Genomic DNA, 7,167 nt, shown 5'->3' with positions numbered 1-7,167 from the left:
AAAAATAAAAGAGTCTGCCAGCATGAGAATAGGAGGGAGTGAGATGAGAGAGAGAGAATGTAAGGGAGAAATTTAAGAGGTGGCGACTGTGTGTAAAAGAAAGAAAGAAAGATGAAGAAAACTAGATTTGCTTTTTTTTTTTTTTTTTTCTTTTTTTCTTTTCTTTTATCGTTTTTATTTTTCTCCACATTTTTTTAAACCTACCTTTTTCCAATCTTTTCTTTTTTTTTTTTCTTTTTTACTTTCCTCCACGTTTTTTTAAAACCTACTTCTTTTTTTCCTTCTCTTTTTTTTTTCTTTTTTAATATGCCTCTTCTTTTTATTTTTTTCCTTCTCCCCTTTGTCTGAATTTATTCCAATAAAAAAATGTATACTAAAAAGATTTTTTTTTTTAACTTGCCCCCATTTTTTTACATTTTCAAAAATGCCTCGACGTCCACGCTAATACATATAAGATGATCATTTCTAATTAACCCTTATCATATCATGGCTTGGTTCACATAGGGATGCCTCCATAAAGGTCTAAACACCCTATTATGCCACTACTTAATCCTTATTATATCCTGGTTTGATTCACATAGGGACGACCCCCAAAAGGTCTAAACACCTTATTATGCCACTCCTTGATTCTTATTGTATTTTGGTTTAATTCACATAAGGATGACCCCAGAAAGGTCTAAACAACCCTATATATCATTCCTTAATCTTTGTTATCATGATTTAAGGATGGTGGTTAATTATAAGATCAACGCATACTCTGTTGATTGCACCTTTCGGTATATCCATCTACTTGGGCTCAAATATGATGAAGCCTTGTAGAGTTTATCATTTTTTTTTTGGTTTTTCATGCCTCATTTCTATTAGATTATGTAGTCAAGATTCATTATTTTGTGGTATTTTTTTTTTCTGCAAAATGATTATTTACTTTACCGAACAAATATTGTCTGGAAAGATACATTTTGTGATGCTTGCAGATAGAAGTCAACCAAAAAAAGATGAACTTAATTTCCGTGCGGAAAATCCATTAGATAGCCCTTTTGCAGACTATTAGCCAAGTCTAGACAACAACATGATCCTTCCTAAATTATCAACAGAAGTGCCCTTGACTCAGGGAGAAAGTGTGTGGGTCTTACAATCTTCTATTCATGACGAGGCTCTTAACCCCGACTGAGTGTTGACTTTTGGATGTCGTATAATTAAGGGCCATGCTCGTTGGAATGTCGTAAAGAAAGTCCCTGGAGAATTTGGCTTTATTGATTACTATTGGGAGTGGCTGGAGTTTATAGTCGGCCAAAAGGAGTGATTCCTTTATGATGTTCATTTACTTAGCAATGTGGTCTAAACCTTCTGTGAAGCTTGGTACCTTCAACCAACACTCTTTACACAATGACGTCATTTGGTCAATTTCTTTATGGGATTTTTTGTCATTTGGGGGTCTTCTAATTAAGGAGAGTTTTTATGAGGAAGTCATTCCTTCCCTCAAAGAGTTAACTGGCTTGCGAGACAATATAAGACATCTTTGGAAGACATGTGAACATCTCTTTCAGACGTATTATTCAATAGTTTACTCGTGGAGAAACGATGACACAGTGCCTTCTAAGAATGATTCCCAAGTAACCATTAGTTTTTAGATTTCATTTTTCGTTCCTAGGGGCTTGAAGATATTATAAACCTACTATCCAAAAGAAAAAGAAGGCCTCTCGCTCTCGATGTACTCAAAATCTTAATGGTATAAGAATCGAGTCTCGAGAATGTTGACTAGGTAAAATATGTTATTCGTAGAACTTAGGATAATAAACAACTTGAAGAATAAAACGTCTTTAGTTGCTTTTTTTATCATGTCGGTTGTGACTTTTTGCAAAAAAAAAAAAAGATCTTATCTTCGCCCTAGAGTTTTAAGAATTGTTCGGCTCGATGGCTGACAGGACTATCTATAGCCTTGTCATTCCAGTTCTAGCCAATATATATCATGACTTAAGATTGATAAGCATCAAACTCAATTAGACGCATGGACTTTCACTTCCCCATGCATTATATCTACGGTTGGCTAGCCCATTATTTTAACACGTACTACCACGTTCCTGTAGAGATTTGGGGTCCAAAGATGGCTAGCTTTACTTTGACAAGTACGAGGCACGAGAATTGATCCACAAAGGTGCAAATATTCAGTGGCACGTAAATATTTACAACCGTAATAGGCATGAGCGCATGGCAATGACCATGATTCCTCATTTCTACAGTCTTCTGATTTCTCAAGTATGTGATCATGTTAGTTAACGTCCTGATGTGGGAATATTTGGATTATAGAATCATATATCCCTTACTGATTTGGTCGAAAATTCGGTTTTTACCAAGACATTCATAATCATATAGGGGGAATACCACGTATCATCCCTCCATAAAAATGTGTTGTATCACTAGAGGGTGTGCATGAGGCATAGAACATTATCCCAAGTATTTTTGCCAGCTCGTGCATTAGAACCATGCAACCATGTGACACCACGATATAGAAATTGGTGGCTAATGAAGTATGAGACTTATTTTGAGGATATTAGACATCATTTGGTAAGTAGTACCATTCCTCCTCCATCGCAACCTAAGCTACCCAAGAACAAAGGGAGTAATTTAGTAGTAAACAGATTTGTTTAACTAAGGCTGCTCCAACCCTTGAGAAAAATGTTGTGATTCACGGAGAAGAGAGCCATTATAGCACAAGTGATCATCATTGTAAAAGATCCTCGAAGAAGGAAAAAACATTGGGTGATGGTTTTTTTTAAGAAGTTTCAAGTGCTTCGGCAACTCCTAACACCATTATACCAATGGTTCATATATCTTTTTGCTCTTTTTTTTTTTTTGTTCTTCTTTAGTGGATAATTTATTTATTTATTTATCTTTGTAGTCACCTTTGAATGATCATCTTGAAAAGCTTGCAGATCAATGTAATGATGAATCTTTAATTGGGCCTTATGCTTTGGATTCAACCATTGAGAAGGTCGGTACTTCTGAAGCACCGGTAATTAAACCAATCGAATAATCCGCACAACCTCCTGCCATTTATGAAGATATTCAACGTGGGAAGAGGATAGTGGATGTGGAAAACATCAAAGTTTTGAACCTTCAAACCAAAAAAGATGGTTGCTCCAAAGTGCTCTTAGTAGAGAAAATCCTACCCTCTCCCAGTCCCCTCAAGATTTCTAAGCTGCCCAAACGTACTTACAAGGAACCAATCGCTGTAGACCTTGAGCCATCTTTATATTTTGGCGATGCGAGGGTTTCAAACTTCTATCAGATAACTACTTTATCTATATGAGAGGATATTCACGATAAGATTGTTCGTATTCCTTTTGAACACATCCAAAGACTTAAACTTGAAGTGACCAAAGTATTTTTTGGAATTTCTATGATTCATGCAAACAACTTGGCTCCTCTTCAAAAGTTCGTGAGTAACTATCTTAGGAGAGTAGATAACTTCAACGAGGTACAATCTTTATATTCTGCCCAGATATCTTTTACAGACAAAGTTGCCAAATGTGCGAGAAAGCCTCCCATATGAAAGAAGCCTTGACCTCAATGGGCCACGTACGAGAAGAAAACCAAGTTATTCAAGAGTGGGCCAGACAATTATCTTTGGAGAGGAATGAATTAGAAACCAAACTACAAAATATAGATGTTGAATCTGAAAGACTATTAATTTTATCTCACGAGAAAAAAAAAGACCATAGACAAATGAAAACTTGAAGCTGCCAAGGTGCATGAAGAAATCAATACTCTTGAGAGTACCTCGATTATCACTGATGAAGCCACGAAAACTTTGGCTATAGTTTGTAAGAACATGGATGTTGCGTGTGAAGAGATCAAGAACTTCAAATGGAAACTTTGACTTTATCCCTTTCCTTTTTTTAATCATCATTTTTCATGTAAGTATAAAACTTTGATTCTATGAGAATGAAATTTTCTTTTGTTGTGACTGCACTTAAAATGTATTTTAAGCTGCCTACATATACTTTATAATGATAGAATCAAGTTATAATATAGTTCAATACAAAATGTGTGTATATATATACATAGTCGTTCATCTTTTAAGCTCATGTCGGCCATGAGCATCTTGTATACTTTGTTTGTATAGACTTCTATAACAAAGTAGGTTCTGTTCCATTTAGATGTGAACTTGTTTCCTATATGTATCATTATGATGATAGGTCTTCTTACAACAAGCACTAAAACACCACTTTGAAATGACTGAAGCTTTATATGTTTGTCAAAGGCCTTAGACATTTGTGCTCGATAATATTTCAATGCCTACTGAGCCTCTAGTCTTTTTTCGTCAAGTGTTTCTAACTCCTGGAGATTTGTTAGTCTCTCTTGAATTGCCATTGTTACTGATGAAATTTCTCTCTTTAATGGAAGAACAACTTCAACTTTGTGAGCCAAAGAGTTTGACATAACACCTATAGGAGTGCGATGAGTAGTTCGATAAGCCGATAATGCTTCACCAATCTTTTTCTGCCAATCTCTTTTTGTTTTGGAAACCACCTTCTCTAGTAGATTACACAAAGTTTTTTTAAATGCCTCCACCAATCCATTTGCTGCAACATTGTATATAGAAGACTTATGCTGTTTGAAGTTAAACTTCTCACATAACTTATCCATCAAAGTGTTAGCAAATTTTCTTCCATTCTGTCACGATACGATGAGGAATGTCGTCGGAGTGAATGATGTGTGTATGGACAAAGTTTACAATGTTTTCCTTTTTGGCTCCTCTTAATGATACAACTCCAAACCGTCCTTGAAAAATAATCAATCCCTGTAAGGATATAAAAGTGTCCTGCTGATGGCTTAGATGTTATAAGTCCAACTAGGTCGAGTCCCCGGGCTTCAAAAGGCCATGAAGCTACTGTTAGATGAAGAGGCTCCAGTGATTGATGTATAAAATTTGCATGGAACTGACAATCTTGGCTTTGCATATTGCATTGAGTCGTGGATCATAGTGGACCAATAGTAACCCATTCTTTTTAATTGATGTTAGGGCTTCGGTCCAAATTGATGAGCACCGTAGATACCTGATTGTACTTCTTCTAAGGCTTTTGTTGATTCTTATCTTCCTAAGCATTGAAGAAATAGGACTTCGTATGAGCATTGATAAAATGAATCATTGTAATAAATAAATCGCATAGTTCTTCTTCGTATCTCGGCTCTATGTCGAAGATTAATGGGAAGCTTTCCATGTTTAAGATAATCTATGATGGGGTTGTAACCAATCTTCTTCTTCAATCACATAAATAGTTATCATGTCGATTTCTTCATATTGACCTTCAATTGATGGCATAATCCACTTTTGGCAAAGATAAATGTTTATAGCCACATCATCTGAGATAATTAGAATAGTGGTTAAATTTTCTAGTGCATCTGCTCCCTTATTTTTTGATATCGGTATATGTTCCAGTATTACGCCATCAAACTTTACCAGCAATCTTCTAGCATAAATGAAGTAAGGCTTTAAATCCTCACGTTTCACATCGTATTAGTGTGGGAGCTGATTTATAATTAACTTCAAATTGTCGTATACTTCTATGTATGTTATCCCAATCTCTAAAGCCATCTGTAAGCCAATGATGAGTGCTTGGTATTTAGCAACATTATTTAAACAAAATCATTGAGTGTGAATCTATACAATAACATGTGATTCTCAGGAGAAATGATGAGAACGCCAATGCTGACTCCACTTCTTCGTATTGCGCCATCAAAGTACATGGTCTAAGGCTCTATACTTTCAACCCAAAATATTTCTTCATCAGGTAGGTCTTCATATAGTTTCCAATATGATGAAATCAGATGATCAACCAAGAAATTTGCCAATGCTTGACCTTTCACTACCTTCTGGTGTATATATACAATATTAAATTATTGAAATATAATTGCCCGTTTAGCAAGGCGTCTTCAGATGACTGGCCTAGAAGATATATTTGATAGGGTCGACCTTTGCCATCAAGTATATAGTGAAGGCTTGCATATAATGCCTCAACTTGTCTATCACAAAGAACAAAATGAGACACATTTTCTCAATTGGAGAATAATTCAGTCTAGCCCCAATCAAAATTCTGCTTAGATAGTAGAGTGTGCATTCTTTACCCTTTAATCTTTTCTTGTGCAAGTAGTGCTCCAAGAAATCTTTCTTGGATAGCAATATATAATATCAATGGTCTTCTAGTTGTAGCTGCACTCAAAACTAGAGGGTTAAGTAAATACTTCTTTATGCTATTGAATGCATTTTGACATGTTTGGTCCCAATCAAAGACTATATCCTTACTTATCAATCTCTGGAATGGTTGACGTCGACCTACAAGATTAGATATAAATTTTCTGATGTAGGCCAAATGACCATGAAGACTTCTTAACTCGTGCAGGTTTCTCGAACTTGGCATTTTCTAGATAGCATCGATTTTGATTCCTCAGTGCCTCATAAGAAACCTCAAAAAATTCTCTAAAGACACGCCGAACACACATTTAAGAGGGTTCATTCTTAATTGATATTTCCTTAAGCGATTAACGACAAGCTTTGGGTCTTTTAGATGGTCATGTCGCTTCCTAGACTTCACTACAAAATCATCGACATAACATTCAACATGTTTATGTAGCATATCATCGAAGATCCTTTGCATAACACGCTGGTATTAGAGGTGAGCATGGGTCGGGTGGACTCGATTTTGGACTAAAACCACTACCAACCATTGAACTCATCAGTTTCATTGGGTAGTTTCTGACGGTTTTGGAGATAGGGAAAACGCCGACCGTTGAGCACACAGTTGGGTCAATCAGATTTGATCGGGTTTTTTGGCGATGAGTTTGATGATAAGAACATTGATTTGAAGAGAAATAAAAAAGAATAGCGAGGGGAAGAAAAAGATGAGAGAATATAAGAAATGGAGAAGAAAACGAAGAAGATGAAGAAATGACAAGGAGGGGAATAAAATAAAGAGAGAGCAAGAAGGAGAGAAAGAAAATAAAATAAAATTAATTAATTAAAAAATTATAAAAATTATAAAATATATATTTTATTTATTTTTAATAGGTAATGATTACCTAATACCTATTATACCACAAGTATTGTTACCTATTAATAGGTAATCATTACCTATTAAACAACATTTTTTTAATTATATATGCACA

Source organism: Benincasa hispida, chromosome 4, assembly GCF_027475165.1.
Source record: "Benincasa hispida cultivar pf3 chromosome 4, pf3_genome.v1.1, whole genome shotgun sequence".
NCBI classification, from domain to species: domain Eukaryota; kingdom Viridiplantae; phylum Streptophyta; class Magnoliopsida; order Cucurbitales; family Cucurbitaceae; genus Benincasa; species Benincasa hispida.
The sequence above is the reverse complement of the archived record's forward strand: the minus strand, read 5'-3'. Positions refer to the sequence as shown.